At 41.3% G+C, this 22,601-nt stretch overlaps 1 protein-coding gene across 1 annotated transcript in view; it reads left to right on the forward strand.

Moving 5' to 3' along the window:
- Positions 1-335: 335 nt before the first annotated feature.
- LOC146003814 (acyl-CoA Delta-9 desaturase-like) overlaps positions 336-22,601 on the forward strand; it is a 54,052-nt gene continuing 31,786 nt past the window's right edge. The window contains exon 1 of the mRNA XM_083142234.1: positions 336-376. The gene's annotated coding sequence lies outside the window, so the exon portion shown is untranslated. The remainder of the gene's footprint in view (positions 377-22,601) is intronic.

Here is a 22,601-nt window from a genome sequence, read left to right on the forward strand (position 1 = left end):
AGGAGGTTACGTCACCTGAAGGTCCGCTAATTAGTCGTAGAGGCTTGATTACTTATTGTGAGAGTTTCGTCAACATATATTTAACAGTTGCGGAACTGGGTGAGGGCAGGGACAGCAGTAGGATAAGCTTGAATGAAAAGCGCAATTTTCTCCTTTTTTTTGGCCACGCTAACACAAAGATCTACAGGGGAAAATCTTGTCACGTGATCAAAGTCCCTTCCGTGCATGCTCCAGAGTCTTTCTTGGGTAAAAGCTGGCGGGCGTCCCACTTTTCAACTCGCTCCTAACCTTTCGTTAAATAGAAATCGTAGCGGCCGAGTTGACCCCAGAGTAGAACTGACCATCGACCATAATACTTGCGCTGGGTTACCGACAGGTGAGTGAGTGCATGTGTGTCAACGACTCTTTGTGCTGTGACAACACTCGGGATCATCTTCACGATTAGTGATTGGCAGTGATGTGTTTTGAGATAATCGGAACTTCAACGAGAATTGAATCACTTTCACTACTGTAATAGTGTTGTGTGCGTCCCAACGCATCTTGTTCATATATTTGCGCGCAGTGGCGCACTATTGTGTTTATTTACTATGATTGGAGATTATTACTTCCGCAATCTTGGAGGAGATAAGGTGTGTTATATACCAGTAGATATATCACCACAAGGGTGGACGAAATATCTTCCCTATATATATACATGTATATCGATTTCATAGTTGTTTTTCTGTTTCCTTTTGTATCTTTCGTTATTCTTTCTTTTCATTTCTTACTACGTCTCTAGTTCTGTCTCTCTGTATCACTTTCTCCTTCTCTAATTTCTTTCTTTCTCTCTCTCTCTTTGTATCCTTTTCTCCTTTTCTTTTGCTCTCTCTCCCCTCTTTCTTTCTCTTTTTAATGCCTTTTCTTTTTATCCTTCTCTCCTTTTCTTTCGTTTTTACTTTCATCATTCTCTCTATACAACTTTTCTTCCTTCTCTCTTTCTATCTTTGCCTCTATTCATTGTACACTTCCTTCTCTTTCGTTCTCCTCTTTCTCTCTGTCTTCTTCCTCTCTCTCTCTCTATAACTTTTCATCTATTGTATTCTTCTCTCCTTCTCTTTCGTTCTCCTCTCTCTCTCTGTCTTCTTCCTCTCTCTCTCTCTCTATAACTTTTCATCTATTGTATTCTTCTCTCCTTCTCTTTCGTTCTCCTCTCTCTCTCTCTCTCTCTCTCTAACTTTTCAGCAATTGTATTGTTCTCTCCTTATCTTTCGTTTTTACTTCCTTCTTTCTCTATCTCTCTCTCTATAACTTTTCATCTATTGTATTCTTCTCTCATTCTCTTTCGTTTTTACTTCCTTCTTTCTCTCTCTCTCTCTACAATTTTTCTTCTTTCTCTCCTTATTTCTATCTTTCTTACTCGTTCATTCTTATTATCTCCTCTTTCTTTGGCTCCCTATCTCTCTTTCCTTCTCTCCTCTTTTTTCTTTCCATTTTTTTCTCTCTCTTTCCACTCTTTATTTATTTCTCTCCCACTTTCTCTTTCTTTCCTATCTGCTTTCTCTGTCACTCTCTCCAGGCCCACCATCGCCCTCACCGAGACGACGTCCCAGAACTACACGAATATCACATCAATCTCATAAATAAATCTAAAATGTATGTATAATGTGTGATCGGAAGCTCTGTCAGACTATCCGGACGCTTACACAACATGAAATATTGTAGCAAGATTAGGGTCAATAATAATCCAAATACTAAGTAAAATTATAGAATATGATATTACGTCCAGCCCAATAAAATCGCCTCCGCTGGGTATAAAACTCGGTAGCCGTTGATTACAAGGCGACGACATTACCACTATGCCATCGGATATGCCACCACAGTGTGCCAGTCGTCTAATAAAACCTAAAACAAGTAGAGTTTTGCTGTACGAAAATGTTGTTAGATAAATTTGTGTGTATGGATTCTTTCTGGTTCTTCTACACAGCACTGTGTTCCTAAATGCCTTAGGGTTCGATGCTAGTCGCACCTTAGTGTAATTCATGCACTCGAGTGGACTTCCACATTTGCATTTGTTAATCTTTTTGCCACTTCTTGATAATCATAATGATGAAAGTAATTAGCTTAAACTAATTAACGCAGATTTACACATGGGAGGGCATAGCCCACATACACCCCTGGCTGTAGGTCCAGGCGCCACAGCCTCGGAGGCCTGAAAGAATGCAGTTTCCAGAGTGTACTACGTGGAAGAGAGATTGATAGTCCTTGACAGAATAGCAGACTTCCATAGTCAAAGACAGTGGCGCAAAAACTGGAGAGTTACAGGGATGCTATGCTCCCCTTTAAATTTTCTTTTTAGTAAGATATACAAAAGTCCCCTAAATTCATCAACAAATTGAATCCCTATAAATTAATTGAACAAGCCAAAAAAAGAAGAGTAAGCCGTGGCTGAAACATTCACATTTTAGTATTGATCGATTGATTGATTTGTTTATTTTACTTCGCCTTTTGTGCCACTTTTGGCTAATTTGCGAAGATGGGGGATTCGTGATGACATGATGATATTGATGAATGGACACTCACAAACATCCATGCCCGGGCCAGGATTCAAACCTGGGACCCCTGGCGTCGTAGCGCGATGTGATAACCACTCCGCCACGGGGGCTGGCCTCACATTTTAGTAATACGAAACACTTTCGTCGACTTTATCTCCAAAAACACACAAATTGAACCATGATAAACGTTTATCTGATTACTAGGGTTAGGATTTTTATGACCTAAGTATGAACAGAATATGCCAAATAAAATATGCTCTAATGACCTAAAATTTTACAAAATATGCACTGGAATTTGAAAAATATGCCCTTATAACTGGACGGTTTCAAACATCAATGTCTAACATATGCTGAAATATTTTCATATACGAACTATTTTTAGTTCACTTTATGGGCCCTGAGTTGCAATCCACAATGAATACTTTCTGTAAATTTTCAAAAAAAAAAAAAAAAAAATTAAAAAGATTTTGCTGCTGTCCAAAGGAAAAAAACTCAAGTGAACATGGAAGTTAGAACGTATCCACTCCGAAAATGACTATATATTTCTCTAAAAAGCGAAAATATGCTAAATATGACCGAAAATCCATCAAAATATGCTCTATCACGTATAAATGGCAAAATACGAGGGTGGTTCAGCATGCTCCGCCCCTGACATAGAAGGAACACTCGTAGGAAAACCAAATCACTGTCACTTTTCAGCATAGTCCCCTGCAACATTAACACACTTTTCCAATCGGCCTTCCAGTGCTTCAATCTCAGCAGAAAAAAATATTTTGGTTGGTCCTGCAACCAAGCATTCACAACATCCTTAACATCGGAATCACTGGCAAAATGTTTTCCACGAAGGTGTTTCTTCATGTTCGGGAACAGGTAGAAGTCACTGGGGGTCAGATCTGGAGAATAAGGGGCATGAGGGACAATTTCGAACCCTGCTACATGAATTGCAGCCACCGCAACTTGGGAGGTGTGGGCGGGAGCATTGTCACAATGGAACAACACACCACGGGCAAATATTCCGCGGCGTTTCTACTTGATGGCAGTAAGTAATTCTTCAATTAGGGTTGCAAAATAAACACCTGTGATTGTCTTTCCCCGTTGGAGATAATCTATCAAAAGAATTCCTTCTGCATCCCAGAACACAGATGCCATCACTTTGCCCTTTGATGGTTGAACCTTTAATTTCTTTGGGGGTGGAGAATGGGTGTGTTTCCATTGCATGCTTTGGCGTTTACTTTCGGAATCGAAGTGGTGAACCCACGTTTCATCCATTGTAACAAATCTCTTCAGAAACTTTGGCTTGTCAGCCTTTATTGTCCGTAACAGGTTCTGACTTGTCACACAACGTGTCCTCTTTTGGTCGACCGTCGGCATTCTTGGGACCCAACGTGCAGAGATCTTTTTCATTAACAAATGATTATTAATAATTGAATGCACACTGCCAGTTGAGATGCCACATGCATCTGCTATATGGCGGACAGTCACTCGCCGGTCTGCCAAAATCATGTCATGATCTTTTGTAATCATTTCTAGTGTGGTCACTGTTGCATATGGGCCACCACCATGCTCATCTTCACAGGTCTGCCGACCACATTTAAATTCACGGCACCATCTCTTCACTAGGTCATATGAGGGGCTAGAGTCTCCAAGAGTTCCCACCATATCTGCATGGATGTCTTTCGGTGTTAGATTTTTCTTGAGTAAATATTTTATCAGATTTTTCCATTTTTTCACATGTGGCTACACTTCTTACTGATCATCAACTTGTAACAAAATTATAAATTGTTGTAAATTCTTGAAACTTTGTGGATATTAGTCTAAAGAATGAACAATGTTACATATAAAATTACAGGTCTCTACTATCACTGGAAATGGGTCAGGGGCGGAGCATGCTGAATATGCCCTTAAAAAACAACTTAATTCAATTAGTTTCTTCATAATATGAATTTCTATATAGTATTTAGAGAATACATCGCCTTACCAAAAAAAAAAAAAATATATATATTCTAAGTCATGAAAATCGTAGCCCTCCTGATTTCGATACCAAGTCAAATACCAACCAAATCTCGCAACGAGCGTACGGACGGTAACCGTCAATCAAAATGGGAAGACCTAGATCCTGAAATACGGCTTTCCCTGCAATGCGTTGTATGTTGCTGTTGAGATAAGGAAAGCAGTAGTTCAGGATCTAGGATTTCCCATTTTTGTTGCTGGTGACTGTACGTACACGTACGAAACTCCTCCTTTTGTCGTATTTATCAAACAAAAGCTTAAATTTAGGGCACTATACACAAGAATCACACGATTCACTCTTACCTGGTTTTTCACTAAATTTGCATAATTCAAATTTATTAGGAAATTTTATGAACTATTTTCTTTGATTTAATGGAACTTTTGTGTGTTTTTTTGTGTAAGAAGTATCAAACAATTACTAACAGGCAGTAGAAGCGATTGGGTGCCAAAACGTGGGGGCAAGGACAGTTTACTTTTCTTGATAGACAAGCCTAAGGCCGTGTCCGAAAGATGCAAAACCGTACTTGAAGCGAGCATCCTCCGAGTATGGTCTTGGCGTGCGGACTTCAAGTCGTGGATTGGAAGTGAAAGTCTTTCGAATTGCACTTCGACTGCAGCGCCAAATACGATCAGTAGATAAAACTGAGTACTCGTTGTTTTCCTCGCGTTTTAAACACTTATTCTTCACCATAGAAATCACATAGCATTTTCAAATGTTCGTACACATACATTTCAACACATTAGAACTTGCTGGCCCATAACGTATATTTAACTTGTGTTGCTGGCTTTCTACCTCCCTGATTTTAAACAAATGAACAACGAGTGCGGTAATCACGTGACCTAGTCAGCAACCATCTGTACTGCGAGCTGTGCACTTGCGTACTTCTGTCCTTGGCGCTTTCGAACTGTACTAGGTGACGTCACTTCCGCCAAGACCATACTTCAAGTCTGTACTTTGTACCTTTCGGACAGACCCTAAGCATTAAGAGAACTCAGTGCGGGGGCAAAGAGTAAAAAGTTGTGGGATGGGGGAGCAAACCACTCCCACCCCATCACGAATCGCCGCCGCCGCCCTCTAACAATAAGAAACGTTATACATTGCGATTTGAATCTTGGCATGCTCAGGCTTTAGCGGAGGTTGTAAAAACTGCCACGAGAGGGAACGAGCGTAGTTACAAGTAATTAATAGTTTCATAAAACAAAAGTCATAAAGTTAAAATTAATATTTTACCAGTTTTTAGAGAGTTATATTGCCATTCAAATGTCTCCATTAATACAATAAATGTGAGAATATTATAAAATTATTTGAGATTAAAATTGAAGAGCAGCCGATTAGAATTTTTAAATTATATTTCATGTAACAACGCATGGAAAGTCTCAATCGTCACGAAAGATTTAGGGATAATTTGTGAATTTGAGATGCGACCAGATATTTGCTATTTTTTTCCTTCCAATTAAATGTGTTAATAGAAAATATGTGATAATGACAGTTAATCTGTGTTTCAGTAGAACTGAATCACAGTTGTGTAATTTGCTCAACCGCACTACCATTCAGAGAGCTTTTTGACCGAAGCGACAGATGACAAGCAATACAGGGGTTTCAAACCGAATTGTCAAGCGACACAGACTCTATCTAGTCTGTGAAAAAGCATTCACTGTGCATGTGCTACCACCAGACAGAGACGACACGATGCACGATATTGTAGAAATGGCCCAGTCCGAGCGACACGTGCAGCTTAGACTGTCGCTTGCCGCTTCGGTCTGAAAGCTATTTTACGCTGAGGATATCAAAACTCGCATGTATCGCAAGTACTTGTTAGGGAGTTTTCAGACCGAAGCGACAAGGAAACGGGCCCCTTCAGTCTATAAGCATGCGCGAAAAACAGACCGAGGCGACGAACGTGGTGCACGGTAGTCAGGAAACGGCCCAGTCCGAGCGACACGTGCACCATGTCATGTCGCTTTGGTTCGAAAACATGCATTTGTTTCTGAAGGTTGATTTCACACTTGTCACAAGACTCACTCACTGTCACAGGTAACCCATTATAAACGACTGTCGCGCCACTGTAATAGCCGTAGTTGCAATGGAAAGAGATTACCACAATGTGAGTTTATGGTAATGATTGCGGAACGCGGCTCAGGTTTTACTGGCCGTAGGAGACGAACGCACACAATCGGTTTTAATACTCGGGGAAGCACTCAGGTCGTTCCGCTCATTTGCAAGCTGAAGCGAAGTGTACAGAACTGAACCAGGTGTTCGTTGATTACTTCCTATTTAATTCCCTATCGAACCAAGCTCCAACAGTTCATAGTGATGTCTCTCTATTATTCTGTATGGCTGGATGCCAGAAGCAAGGCTCAAACTTGAAATAGCATTTCGTTATCCTTTCTTGAAACAAGCCCAGATTTGCTTGACAAAATTCAGGCTCCTACCCAGGTTCTTTTTTGCGGGGGAGGGGATTCGAAAATGTGGGGGAAAGAGAAGACCCGAAATGCTATTGGAGGCCTAGAAGCATCGTATGTAACTGTCTGATAGTTTAGCAGCAGCCCAACAGATGTCTCTATCGTAGGCGTTGTTTCTTCATCGTTCAAATACACTGCTAATATTTATTAGCGACTGTTATTGTGATAAATTTGTTTCTGTTTTGAAGCAGCGTAGGTTTTGAGCACAAAAAAATGGAAGAGGACAATTGTCGATCTGGCATGCCCGTTAATATAATTGATTTTGTTTATTTTATTTTGCTTATCTGCCACTTTTCACTAATCGCAAAGATGAGCATGAGTGATGCTATAATGAAACTGATGAAGAGACACTCACAATGAACACCCACGCCCAGGCTGATTCGAACCCAGAACCCCTGGAATCTTAGCGTTCTGTGCTAACCACTCCGCCACGGAGGTAGGTGTTCTTTAATATAAGGCGCAAGTGCAGCTGTCCTTCCCAGTGACGAATTAAGGTGGGTGCTGTTGATGCTGCAGCATTAGGCCCATTCCTGAAATAGGTCCAGCTGGAAACAGACGAGAATTTTCCTAAAGCTGAGCAGTTTTCTTTTGCTATATTAACCTGAAAATAAATCTTAGAATGAAATTTGGAGCACCAATATCGGACGCCTAGACACAGCGGTACTTATTATACAGTTACTATTATTCTTTTGCGCTGTGAGGTAACTATAACGTCGTTGTGTTTATTGTTCACCGAAGATTTCAAGTTAATGCTATCAATTTTACGTTAAACAGTTTACTTAGTAAAGCATGAGGCCCAATTTCGTCTTAATCCGGCCCTGCTTCCTCAGTCCTGATCTGACTCTCCCATAGGCGCCATTTTGAAGAAAAATATATCAGCCAAACACATTAAAGAAGCTATATCCAATCAGTATCAGCCACCCGAGTACTGCTAGGAAGTAGTTTCGCGCTTGACCAGAGGTGGCAGCACTGTGCATATGATACGCTTCCATATATGGGGTATTTAATAATCGAGGTGTCTTGTTTCGTCCATCGTTTTTGGCTCCTACTTACCCACTCGAGCTAGACACATTTTCCGCCCTCGAGTAGTACTGTATTCAGTGAAAGAAGTACATAATTACATGTAACGAATAGTACAATGTAATGTACGTACACCACTTATTGAATGCAATATAGGTTAATTAAAGAACATACTTAAGCTCTACGTCCGCCTTTCGAAATAGAGCAGCACCCATTGTCGGAGCGCCCAACAAACACTTAATGTGATCATAAACCGTACAACAATTACATAACCCTTCTACTCTTCCTGATTCAATAGCCTGATAATAATAATTCCCTTTATTACATTATTTCATTACATACTGAATTTGCATTATCATATAATTTAGACAATTATCAACTATAAGCAAAAATCATACACAAATATACAGCTATTCAATACATGTAATAAGGGGGGAACCCCCGAAGTAAGCCCGGCTCCTCCCGCCTACATTCGAGGGTATGGTCTTATTGTCCTGGTTCCTAAAAATATACCAGGACGTCAGTTGCTCCGAATTTGACGGTTCCCCCGACTTTATTTCCTCTATTTATTACTATTTGCATTTTAAAATAGGTATAATAATAATAAATTGTAATGTTATACAAGGAACATATACATGATATAATTGATGTACTCAATGTGATATTATTTCTGTTCTGGAATCCAGAACAGATGACGTGACATTACATTACATAACAATATTAATAATATTATTTCAACATCATGAAGAACATCTTCAATAACATTCTCGATAACGTTTTCCTGGCAGTGAGACAAGCATGCATAATATTGGAGTCGCAGAAGATTCCGTTCCGGCATTCCAGAGCGGTTTGATGTACAAGATTATTTTCCTCATCAAACCCACAGAACCCAACTCACAAGTCCAGAGCCCCAGTCTGGCATACCAGAGCAGGGAGCCCAAAGAAAGGCCGCATCCTGCGCCCACACTGATTGCTATTCATTAATTAGAAAGAAGAGATAAAATTAAAATTTTGGAGTGTGATATTTGTATTTGTATTTGAATTCTTTAGGGTCGTTACAGCCGCGTGCACAACTGCTGATCTGGCACACGTCCATGCAAGAGTGCAGCGTCTGCATTCCAGGGAGGGGACAAGGGATCACGACGGACAAGGAGCAATGTCCGTGTGAAGAACGATGCTTTATTGTCGTTGCTTCTCTACATTATAAAATGGCATCCTATCACGCCCGTCTCACTACCAGGGGTCATAACTTTTTGTTTTATTACATTATTATTTAATTATTTAATCAATGTAACGGGAGTGATTAATGTTTATGAAACTAAAAATATCCCTTTATTACCTTCACCTGTTAAAATTATATATGTTTAAAGTACAAGAAATATAAACATTAATATATTACATAAGAAAAATAGAATATGTTTAACCATGCTAAGCGTACAACTTGTGTAAGTTAATTGAAGGCAATGAACATACATATATTAGATGTTGTTAAATTATAATCTTAAATTGTAATTCTAATCTCAGTCCCGAGCTCAACTCCCAGGGAGTCCACTGGCTTCCAGCGGTGATTCATTTATTTGATCTAATTTGATCAGATAAGCTTTCTTAAGTAAATTGAAAATCTCCAGAAGGGAAGCTCCCGGGATGTCAGTTTCTTGTTTTGGGATTTTTTTTTTTTTAATTAATTTTTTAAAATTTGTTTCTTTAGCATTTTTTTGGTCCTCCCTGGGGATCGAGCTGACATCATTTACTTAACACTGCTGTTCCTCCTAACGCCGTTCCATCCGTCTCATGTACTTCCTGTGTCGCTCCCCAGGCGTGCGAGGTGGGTGGATTCTTCTTCTCTCGGCCACCTCCTTCGTCCAGCGGCGACATCGCAGCAGCGACGCCCCGACGCACCCTCCGGTGACTCCTCTTCGGGGAGGGGCTCGGGAGGGGGCGCAGGGATTCCTCTCCTCGGATTCCTTCTTGGTGTTTCGGCGGGGGCTGGGCGGGGCAGGGGGGCAAAAGGTCGCCGGCGATTATCTCGCATGAATATCTTCAGCTCCGCATCGGACACCATGTCTGCCAGAGCATTTAGTTTATCAAAATGTGGACTCCTTAGCAGATTGTAGACGTCCGTGTGGGGAAGTTCCCGCCTCGCTGCGATGATAATTTCGTCCGAAGCTTGGCAGAAAAATACCTTGTGCTCTGGGGTGTCGATTTCCGTCGTGCAGGACCTGCAGAGATCGTTGTTTCGTCTCTCCGTTTTTAAAAGATGGGTGCCGTATGGGCCGTGGCCCGTGAGAAAATGGATCAAGCCCCTTGAGAACCCCTTGTTTTTATGCACCAAAGGCTCGTTCGTGTTCGGCATGAACTGGTAGAGTCTCCTACCCTTCTCGGAAGAGCTCCATTCCCTCTGCCAATCCTCTCTTACTCTATGCTTTATGTCACGGAATGTTGGGTAGAAGTTTCCTAGCATCTCGGTTATCTTTCTTTCGTTGCCCTTCCTGAAAAAGTAGGAAAGGGCCCGGAGCTTTATAATGTAATCCAACGGCAAGGTGCCCGTTACTGTGAGCAAGGCTTCGGTAGATGTTGTTCTGAACGCCCCGGTTAGCCTGAGCAGAACCTTTCTCTGCGACGATCTGAGTCTATGCACGTATGTCGATTTCCCCAGGGATGTCGATGCCCACGCAGATGCACCATACGATACTATCGAGTCATAAATGGAGACCAAGTACGTTTTCCAAGTTGAGGGTGGCAGATGGAATTTGTTGGAGGCTATCGTGGCCACCTTGTTCATTATTAGTTCTGCTTTAGAGGTAATGGTTTCGATGTGCCTCTTGAAAAGCAGCCCCTCGTAGAGAGTGACTCCGAGATATTTTACTTCCTTCACTCTTTTGATGGAATTATTATTTATTTTAATTGTAGGGTTTCTGTTAAAACTTAATTTTCCTTTTAGTAAAACATAGTTGGTTTTATTCGCAGAAAGATCCAATTTGGCTTTGTTACACCATTGCGTCAATCTATTAAGAGCAGTAGAAGTGCGTGATTCAATCTCCCGTCTGGAATTTCCAGTTATCACCAGCAATAAGTCATCTGCATACGCAATACACTTGTGTACTACCTGTAGGCCCTTCATGACTTGGAGACATGGTTCGAAATTAGCATTCCACAAGTGTGGACCGAGTACCGATCCCTGTGGGCACCCTTTAGATATAAGTTTGTTGATTTTTCCTTCTGGAAGAGATAAAAACACTCTCCTGTCGGTGAGGTAGTCAAGTAAGATAGTGTACAGTGTCCCAGGACAGTCCAAGTTCCGCAAAGTTTGGAAGAGGTGGGGCCACCAGAGGTTGTCGAAGGCCCCCGATATATCCGCCAGCACCGCCACCGCATATTTCTCATCAACCAAGCCAATCGTGTTTAATAGATTGTTTATAGCGTCTTCGGTAGATCTGCCTTTCGTGAAGCCGAATTGAATGTCTGAGCTGTTTGTTAAAGCTGTGAATTCCAAAAGTCTTTTAGTCAGTAATTTTTCGAATATTTTTCCCAATATGTTGATAAGACAGATCGGTCTGTACGACTTGGGGTGCGTTTCCTCTTTTTTCCCGTCTTTTTTAATAATAATAAGTTCAGATTCCTTCCAAATTTTCGGAAATTCCTTAGCAATGAGACATTGATTGTACAGAGACGTTAGGAAAGGGGCGATTGCCGGGGTTGCCATTTTAATGATTTCGGCAGGAATTTTGTCTGGACCCGGCGATTTTTTGCTTCTTGTGGCCGTGATTACAGTTATGACCTCCTCCACGCTGAAGGGAAGGAGGGGTCTGTTGTTGTTTTTTTCTTTATAATTACTTCTGATGTATTTATGGGTGTCGTTATCTTCATTTACGTTATCATCGGGAAGTAGAGTGTTAAGTAGCAATTCCGCTGTGTCTTGCAGGTCCTTGGTGTAGGTGCCGTCCTCTTTCTGCAGAGTTGTAAAACCAGTTCCAATCTTTATCTTGTCCATTGCAACCCTATAGGGGAGTCCCCATTTGTCATTTTTTAATTTTGATTCGACAAAACGTTTCCAGCTATTGGTTTTAAAGTTCTTCAGCTCGGCTTCGTATCTGCTCTTGGCCCTCCTGTAGAGATCTAAGTTTATTACCCTCAGAGCGTGTATTCGCGTCCTCTGGTACAGCTTACGCGCTTTCTTCGTGACTTGCTTTAGGTTTTTAAGTTTTTTGGGCCAGAGCTTACCAGATTGTCTCCCGCTGGACGATAATTTCGGGGTTGATTGATCTATTGCATTTTTTAGTTCTTCTGTCACGTATTTTGCCCATTCATGCACGGTCTTTGTAAAGTCCACCTGCGGTGGGAGGTTTATTGCTTGCATAAGAAGCCTATGATTAGTTTTTCTCCAGTCGTACGTATTTTCGGCCTTGCTTGAGGGTTCGTTGATGTCGGTTAATAAACAGAAGGTGATTATGTTATGGTCACTCGTGGTTTCCATGTCGAAGACCTTCCACTCTCGCACTTTTCCTGAGAGTTTGTTGTTTGATAAAGTGATGTCTATGTTGCTGGACGCCCCCGCTCTTCCCCTGTACGTTGGCGGATTTCCAGGAGCATTTTCGACAAAGAGGTTGTGGCTCGCAATAAAATCTTCCATCAACTCTCCGTTAGGATCCGTTGTGTCGCCGTGCCACCAAGGGGAGGAAGAGTTCGCATCCGCAGTTATCAGTAATTTGTGGATGTTGTAGGCATCGCATGCTTCCCCAATCTTGTCAAGAAAAATTTCGAGGTTAGTGCTGAATTGACAATAACTATTTATAAGGATGAACGTAAAGTTTTCTAGGGAGAGTTGTACACAATTAATGTGCGAGTTCGAAAATTGAGCGATTTTGGTTGGAATGATGTTCTTGTTCATTAAAATTACAGCAGCTTGTGGTTTCTCGCTGTCATGTAATACTTTTATTCCTGACGGTACGTATGGTATTTTACTATTAATAGTATACGGTTCTTGAATGGACAGAATATCAATTTTATTTATATTTGCGAATTCAAATATTTCCTGGGTAGCTAGTTTTGCACCATTGAGGTTGGCCTGTAAGACTCTTATTTGGCCGTTCATGGATGTCTGACGATCTGGTAACATTGCGGCCATTCTTTATGGTGGATAAACGCGACTCTTCCGTACGCCCTTGCGAAGTCAGCATAAATGTCTTCCAGCTCGAAGGGCACTTCCCTTCGTGAGAAAACCTTGTCAAGGAGTTCAAAGAGTTCATTTTCCGTAATTGGTATGTTATTCGACGCTAGAGTTATTTTGTCTATAGCCTCCGGATATGGAAAAGTAATGTTTCTGCCGTTCTTATGTTTATATCTGATTATTAGTCTCAGTGCGGTTGCCAGGTTATCTTTCTGTTCCAGCCGACTGAGGCGTAAAGACGTTTCGAAATCTTTATATATTGTATCTGGGTTTATGTTATTGAAAGTGACTTCCGGTGTAGGTGGGTTTAGAAGTGTCGGTTTGCAAAAATTAGGGTATTTACTGGAAGGTTGGAACTCAGGAGCGTTGGGGTTGAGGTTCTTTTCTGAAGCAGAGGTTGTGTTTACAAGGTTTGTTCGCGGAAGTTCTGAGGGGGTGGGCTCCAGGTGCAGTTGCGCAAGGATGTTTGTTGGCGAGGGAGGGGAGGGAGTAGTCCTTTTGAGTTTAGGAGAATAGTAGATAGTGTGAGGTCTCTCGGGTGATTCCGATGGGGAATCGGGTGGGGTCATAGGCAGAGTTAAAACATTATTTGTATTAGGTTCATGGACTGGTGAGGCACAAACTGGTGATGGCGAGGTGGATGAGGAAAGTGGAGAATAACTGTGTGGCATTTCCGAGTAGGATGACTCCGGGGAGCCATATGGGGGGTTAAGTGTGGGGAAAATGCAAGGCAATGCGGTGAAAACGCTCATGGGTAGTCCGGGAATGTTTCGACTAATTATTTGGTAAGGTAGTCTCGCTGGAGGGGTGGATTGATTGTTGGTTAGGTAAAAATTTGATAATGGATTGTTATTGCAGTGACTATTGCAATACTCTGAGTTAAGTATTGTCGATTTTAGCAGGTTAATAATTAGATCGTCAATCGGTTTCTCTTCTTTAGTAGCTAAGATTAGTTTCCATTCTCTTATCTTTCTTTCTCTGTATGCTGCCGCCCTTGCTGCATCGCGGCGAACGCGGCAGGGTGTTTTCCTGTTCTTGGCCCTGGATGACTGTTTGGAGTTTGTCTTATGGTCCATAATCGGTTCTTTCAATTAGTCTTTGTAAATGAATGTTATATGTGGGGCAGTCTTTGCCGTCACATTCTTTTTTCCTTCTGAGGCAGGGTATACATTTCTTTGGTTCTTCGATCCTGGGGCACTTATTTCTGGTATGCCCCTCGCAAGCACAGTGAGTGCAGATTTCGTTGTCCTTGCAGTTTTTGCTTATGTGTCCTAAATTTCCACATTTATGGCAGTTTGACACGGCAATGTAGTCTTTTATAGACAATGACTGGAAGGATATAAAAACCTGGCTTGTTTTTAGTAGCATATTTCTTAAGTCAGGGGTAGCTTCGAATACGCAATGACAATTTGCCCTGTTGCGAGGTCCTGTTTTAAATCTGAAATTAAACTTTTTGATGTAGTCCTCCCATGATATATGATTCTCTAAATTCAACAAGAAAATCTCCTCATAAAGCTCCATTTCGGATTTATTTGAAGGGACATCGTAGACGATGAGAAGCGGATTTCTCTTTTTAGGAAATTCGGCCCTGATCTTGAGTTTGGCAAGTTCGCGATGATTTATTATCTTCTCTGCCTCTTCTCTGGTCTCCGTTTCCACTATAAGCATTTTGTTAGTCGTCCGCATTTGCTTTATTTTAATACCATCCCTGGGGGGGTTGATTGCCTTTGTAAATACCTCCTGCACCTTTTTTGAATCTTTTGTTCGATTCTCATCTGATATGAAGACAGTGTGCTTGGGTTTCTGCACTGTCTTCTGTATTTGTGCAGTTTTCCCAGATTGTGTTACCGCCGGTTGGGCCAGCGTTTGAGCGTAGGAGGGTTTGGAGTCTGCTTTGGCAGTGCTTTGCAGAATGTCGCATGCTGTTTTTAGAGACTTGTTCTCCGCCACTGTGTCTTGGTGTACCTGAGCCATTTTAGCAACTATTCCCAGAATAGATGTCTTATTCTCTGATGCGATGTTCCTGTCTTTGGTTATCATCAGATTTAGCTCTAGTGACAGTTTAATGAAGAGTCCAAGCTGTATATCCGCAGTATCTGGAATATTTTCCATTATGGGGTTCATTGTATCCAATTCCCTTCCCTTTGCCCTTGTAATTACGGGGGGTGGGGGGCTGGACTGGGGGCCGCCCCCTATCTGCTGGTTTCTCTTCTTTCTTGGGTCCTCTAATGTTTCCTGGGAGCGCAGTCTTTTATTAACTACTGTTGTTTGTGAGTGGAGGCCAGACCGATCTGAGACCGGACCGCCAATTTGGAAGGATGGAGTATCATTTTCTCTTGTTTTATTCTGTGAGGGGATTTTTCGATTTGATTCCCCTTCTTGGGGCATTCGGGATTGTTTTTCACTAAACAGGTGTGTAATTTTACTGAAATATATTGTCTGCGATTATAAGTTCAAAGTTTATTTTTCATTGTGGTGTCGACGGTTTGCTGACTGTTCCGAAAAGTCACCGCGTGGGAAAACTCGGAGGATAGTTCTCATAAAGCAAATTGTTTATTGTTTATAAAAGCTCAATACTTACGGCTTCCTGGAGAGCTGGCTTCCAGATCTCCACACAACACCAAAAACAAAACAATCACCACACACACCGCACTAACTCCCGGCACTTTTGGACACACGAAACATTCGTTCCAACTTGATTTAAACGGACGAAGACAGAGCTCGCGCGCGATACGTCTTCTTCCTAGCGCGTCACTCAGCGAAGTCTCATTCAATAGCCTGATTCAAATAATACTGACAAAAGTTGATCTAACAGAACAACATTATTGGCCCTCAGGGTTTATGTACGGATGAGATCGTTTATTTGGCGCCAAATTTTCCTCTTTTATTTTTACGTAGTAAAAGTGATTTCTTTTTTGTCCGATGGATGTGACGATGAAGCATTATTCTTCACCATTCTAGTGAAAGTTTTGGAGATATTCCTGTTCCAAACAACTTCGGTATTTCACCGCCAGGGGCGTGGCTGTGCAGGGAGAAGTAGAGTTATAGCGCTGTAGTAGAGTCCTGCATGTACTCGTCATATACGAGTACTCGCGACCACCATTTTGAAGGTGAAAATTCTTGGTTGGCACTTCATCTGTTTTTTTTAAAATTGTCTTGAATGACGTCAAGTCATATATCCAGGGACTCTAGGGACATAGGCGGAGTTCTGGAGGAGCCAGGGGGGGGGGCTGGCCCCCCAACTTAAAAAAGACTAAAAAATAACACATGATTAAGTTCAGTTACTACATTTTTGTTATGAAACCATACCGCAAATCTTGACGTTTGGCATGATGGCATGTGCGGTAATTGCGCCGCAATAGCGGGTCTTAGACGATTTGATTGATGTGTACAGTTTGAAGAAAGAAAAACGTAAAATTACTTTTTGTTGAGTCAACAGTTACTGCTGAGGCATCAAAAGAACTTTTCAATTTAATTTTTCAAAAATTTCTGAAGATTACTATTGTACCGTAACTTTTTTAAAGTAATACGAGTATTGTATCAATAAAAAATTAATTAAATGTAATAATCGTACTGTTTTTTCTTCTTTTAGAACTGACAACCAATATACTGATTAATAGTTGTTTACTTAAGCGAGGAAATTTAACATTTTGAAATCTAAAAGGCATAAAACTTAGTGTTCTTAAGTTGTTGTTTTTTTAATTTCCGGAGGAAGGCCTCCGGACCCGTTAAAAACTAGGGATATTCAATACCTGAGGGTTATTGAATATCCCCTAGTTTATAAAATCATACGATTCTCCCAGAGTCTGCCCCCCCCCCCCCAAAGCAAAAGCTCAAACTCCGCCCATGTCTAGGGAGAAGCAGTGTTAAACGGCTTAAACCAGGTAAAAATCAATAAGGAACATTTTCTTTACTCGAATTTAGTTCATTCAAGAGAGCAATCAGTTCAGGAGTTTTATAATTTTATAATTTAAATCTTGTTTAGACGCCATTAAATTTACAATCTTCAGAACATATTTTTAAAAGAAGAAATTAGCTTCAATTCATACGAAATATGAAAATACGCACCAGTGTAGTAGTGAACGTAAATTGGGGGCATTTTATGTCCATCATTGTTCAAATGAAGTAATGTATTTACCTAAATTAAGATAAACTCCATGACGCAACAGCACACTAAGGGCCAGGGCCTGCCAAGCTGTGTTTTTATTGGTTGACGTGTGGTCAGCGCGTTGAGTACCATCGCCGCTGTTTTCTCCATTTCAGACCGAAGCCTACCTTTTGAAGTAGCTCCAAATTGCCCTCATGACCCTGGGCCAACGACAAAATATTAGGATTTCCTACTGGGAATCGAACCCGGGACCTTTCGCACCAATGGCGAGAGCACTAACCATTTTTCTACATGGAGGACTGCCGTTAGAAAATGCGAGGACCTGTGAGAAATACATTCGCGACGGTCTTAAATATATATAAACATCATTTCGGCCAATAACCATCCACAAAATTTGACACAGAGAGCATCAGTTGTTGAATGAGTTGATTTGTTGTTTTAAGCCCACTTTATGCACATATGCACTATGCACATATAGGACCTACTGTTTAAAACTGGATCCGAATCATTGTGTAATGTTCCTCCACCGGGCATTGAACCCGGGACCCCTTGATTACAAGGCAACGTGTTACAAGTACGCAGGCCCGTAACCAGAATTCTATTTCTGGGGGTAAGGCTAATCCCATTTCAGAACAGGCGTCGCCAGAAATATTTGTAGAAGGGGTGAGGCCATCGATGAAACTTGATTAGTACAAATAATAATGACAATAATAATTATTGTTATTTTACAATAATAACTATTATAGGTTATTAAAATATACCAATTTCAATCCAAATTTATTGTTATTATTACATAAATGGAGAGAATTTGCTACTCAATCCACCGTATCTGTGAATATCTAACAGAATTGTTGTCCATTGTTTTTCTTATATTTTGCACAGTTAGTGTACTGAAAATCATAGTTACTGTATTTTGTTACTAACTTTTACATAATCGTTTAAAAAAAAGACTTTAACAGTTAGTGGTAAATTTTACTGATAAAGTTTATATTCTGTGACCTCTCACAAAGAAAACTATAAGTTTTTGAAGCTGTGGATCCATTTATTCTTTGGATTAAATTGCAAAATATAAAAATTTAACCTGGTTCCTCTATTATACACTAAATTTTTATCGATGTAATGCAGTTTTACTGTGCAACTTTATTTCTGTTATTAACAATAAAAATTACATTTATATTACATGTTTGTAGGATTTCGGTGTGGCTTCAGCCCCCTTAGCCCTGGCTTCAGCCCCCTTAGCCCTCCTTCTGGCTACGTGCCTGCCAGTACGCCATCGGGAAGGCAAGTCAAGCAACTACTCTTGATAACTTTGTTGTTGGTTTAGGCATTGTTTCGACGCTATCGTGTTTCTATACAGGGTGTATCATAAGTAATAGCGCAATCTGAAACAGTTGAAAGTACTCGATAATAGAAGCAAAAAAGTCTCAGTAAACATGGTTCTGCAAACGAGCCGTTTTCGAGATAATTGCGAATGTGTGGTTACAAGTCGCCACTGACTTCAATGTTTGTAAACGTCGTCCTAGTTGGTAAAATGCTAATAATGTGTGCTAATGTGTGGATAGAAGGCGTCACTGATTACATTTTGTAAACACCGCTTGTTTTACTCCTTGCGCGTTCCGAGGTTTGCTCTTTGTTTACAAAACAGAACATTTCCGAGAGGTGGCGTTGTAATCAAACAGGATGGATAAAAAGAGCAAAACTCGGAACGCGCAAGGAGTAAGGCACTCGGTGTTTACAAAATGTAATCAGTGACGCCTTCTATCCACACATTCGCACACATTATTAGCATTTTACCAACTAGGACGACGTTTACAAACATTGAAGTCAGGGGCGACTTGTAACCACACATTCGCAATTATCTCGAAAACGGCTCGTTTGCATAACCATGTTCACTGAGACTTTTTTGCTTCTATTATCGTGTACTTTCAAATGTTTCAGATTGCGCTATTACTTATGATCAGGGCTCGGATTTTGATGACATTTCATCTTTTAACTGGTACAACATAGACATTGCTAACTACAGGTGCAAGGTGCGGTTAACAGTTTCTAAAGACATATTTAGATGATTCGCCATCTGTCTTTGGGTCGGTGAATTCTCTTGCATGGCCATTCGGCGAAGTTTCGCCTGCATTCTGGTGGTGGCTTGTGTGCACGGCCGTGTTGTCGTCCCCTTTGTTGCAGAACCGAACGCTGGGGCCATGCAATCCTTATACTTGCCGAACACATTCTTGAATAAAGTCAAACTAACGTCACAATCGTTGCTCTTACACTACTTCCTGATCATTGACACACTGAACTTTGCGCCATAAAGGGCTACAACATAACCTTCCCAAAAGCGACTCAGTTTTGGCAGCATTTTCGGCCAAGCGAGAAAACGCAAACACTTGGAAAAGTTATACAACTGTACTCCTCCCAAAAGCGGATCAGTTTGGGCGGGATTTTCGGCCAAGCGAGAAAACGCAACCACTCTTTTACAGCTCACACACTACACTGACAAACATGCCCGACCAAGGCTGGGCGAGTTCATTCTGAGTGCAGAGGGAAGGAATCGCGTTTGGTCAAATATACGCTGAACAGCCTCTGTAGTATAGAAATCCTGAACAACCTCCTCAGGTTGAAGAAATGTAATTTTTTGGGGTAATTTTTTGGTCATTTTTACCTTTTTTTTATTTTTCTGTCATTTTTTAAAATTTTGCGTCATTTTTAAGTCATTTTTTTTTTAAAAAAAATTGTGTCATTGCATGCTGAAACATAAGAAGTTCAACAATTTCTGTTTTGTCTGAATGTTATCTTGCGGTACTTACTCTGTTTTTAACTACCAACGCAACAAAGCCTGTCTGAAAATCGCGAAATGCAACATTATCGAGTTTCTTATTCACAGTCCGTACGACACAACAAGGTGAAGAAGCAATTGTTAAATTGTGTCTTGGAATATTATACTATTTTCAATAAGCAGATTGAGTTTTGTACGAATTTTTGGGTCATTTTTCAAATATTTTAGGTCATTTTGCAGGATTTTTGTTGTCATTTTAAAGGTCATTTTGTCACGGTATCTAGTGACATGTGAAACGCAGTTCGATATAAATTATTTTTTTTATATATTGATTCATTTTATGCACAAACATGAAAGTGTGAGGTTTGATTTATTTTGTGAATAAACTTGTATCCGAGCCAGACGTCGGGAGTTGGGGACGAGTTTTTCTTGAGTGACAGCCGCCGCTTAGAACATGACATATTTCCACCAACGCGGAGATAAGGAAAGATTATTTTCGCCGCTACCGGGCTCGAGTCGCAGCAGGCGGGCTAACCCATGTTCACGGATGACCAGAGATATCAGCTGGACCCCACGCCTGCAAGTATCGAAGACGCCTCGGTGACCGAGTTTCAAGACAATGGACACAGGTCATTCGCATCTCCTCCAAAAGCGAAGCCAAGCTACCTGAGCGTGGGTTTCAACGGACGAATTTGATTCTCTTATAAATATACGGTGCTACCATCCCAGAGACAGTTTTTGACCCGGATTTCACAGAGAGAGCATCTCCGCGCTACACTCTCGCGTGATCATTGCTTTGTGTCCGTGAACTTTGTTTCCTTACGTACTGTGAGCAACTTGCAGATAGAGAATTACCAGTGTGCGCCTTATTTTGGTGAAGATTACGCGGTGATTTGTTTTTGCCAAGCGTGGACTACATAAGGATGGAGGGCTAAAGAAGATAGAGAAGGGAGGCCGTCGCTTCCCTGACACCCGCAACGATGCATCGCCATCTTCCGACGAAGCCAGTCAGCCAACGCCAAAGACGACACCAAAGCCAACACTGCCCAAAGCCCGAAGGACGACTCCAGAACGACGCCGATCGAAGCCAGAGGGAGAGATTGAAGGACGACTCCAGAACGACGCTTCCAGAACGACGCCGAATCGAAGCCCGTCGCCAGAGAGATTCTGAACCGACGCGTGACCACGTACACCCGACGCTAGTGGCAAGAGGAACGCCCGAAGTACAAAGGAGGTGCAAGTACACGAGATCGTCGCAATTATTCTTCGTCGCGATCGACCTCGGAGGACAATTTCGCCACAAAGGAACCGTGTGCAAGTCCCGCGTCCAGGAGAGATGAATGACCACGCCATGTAGCAGAGTCTGGTACAGTATACTTCAGAGGGTCTCATGTACATGTAAACGTGCGTCGTTAGTATCAACACCGTACAGTTAACGCCGAAGTCTCACTTATTTGCAAAGTTACTCAGGAAAACCCAAACCTAACTTCCGCGTCTAAAAATTGTTTTGGTATTGTTATAAAAAAGGGTAATTTCATGTTCAGATGTTCTAAGTTAATTGTCTGCATTCAGCGTTAGAAGCTCCATTTCATTTCTTTAATATTTAGTGTAAATTGTCAAAGTGTGCTCCATGTCTTGTGTAACCGACCGCCCCGTCGCGCCATTTAATTTGTCAATTGTTGACTGATGAGTCCTTTTTAATTGTGGAAAGCGTAGTTGTTTTTATTGCAAGGTCGTGTGCGTGAAATAGTATTATTTGTTGCATAGTGGTTTTTAAGGTAATTTTTGCTCGCGCCGACGATTGATTAGAGTATTCCGGCAGCTGGAGCCAGTTAAGTTTTTGCATCCCCATGTAATTGTGTAGTTGTTCTCATTGGACGAGAGAGGCTTATGTGTAATACCCCCGTCCGAGAAATTTGTATAAAGTCGTGCTTACGACTCGATGCACACGTCCATTCGAACGAAAGATTTAACCACGCCGACCCAATTGTCTTAGTTAACCGCTTTCCGAGGGCTGGCACTTAAGTTAATTTAAAAGAGCACAGGAGCTGGCAGACAAATGCCCTAAATTCACATAAAGGTTTAAAAATTAAAAGGAATGATATGTTAATGAGATCCATGATTTGTATCGTACTTCACATATAAAAATACCTCATGTGTGTGAAAGAGAGATAGAGTGAATGTTGTGAGAGTGAGGAGGCTTTGTAAACAGTTGTTGATTGCAATATTTTTGTTGTTACAATATATATTCACTTTTTACCGTTCGTCAGTGTTGTTATTTGACGTTTTTCAGGTACCAGATATTATGCTATTAGTGTTTTATGATTGTTCGAATCTACATATCAAAGGTAAACAAAACAGTGTAACTTTCCAAGGTATTAATCTCCGCCTCGCAATAGTATGACAATAAACGACCGTCTCAGTACCGAACTTGATAACTGGACCGTGAGTCACGACCGGTTTCCCGTACACATAACGACGTTTGGCCCCGTGCCGGGGTATGATTGACACGTCATTTCGGGGACCGTG

The sequence above is a fragment of the Lepisma saccharinum genome, chromosome 20 (genome assembly GCF_977018435.1).
Source record: "Lepisma saccharinum chromosome 20, izLepSacc3.1, whole genome shotgun sequence".
NCBI lineage: Eukaryota > Metazoa > Arthropoda > Insecta > Zygentoma > Lepismatidae > Lepisma > Lepisma saccharinum.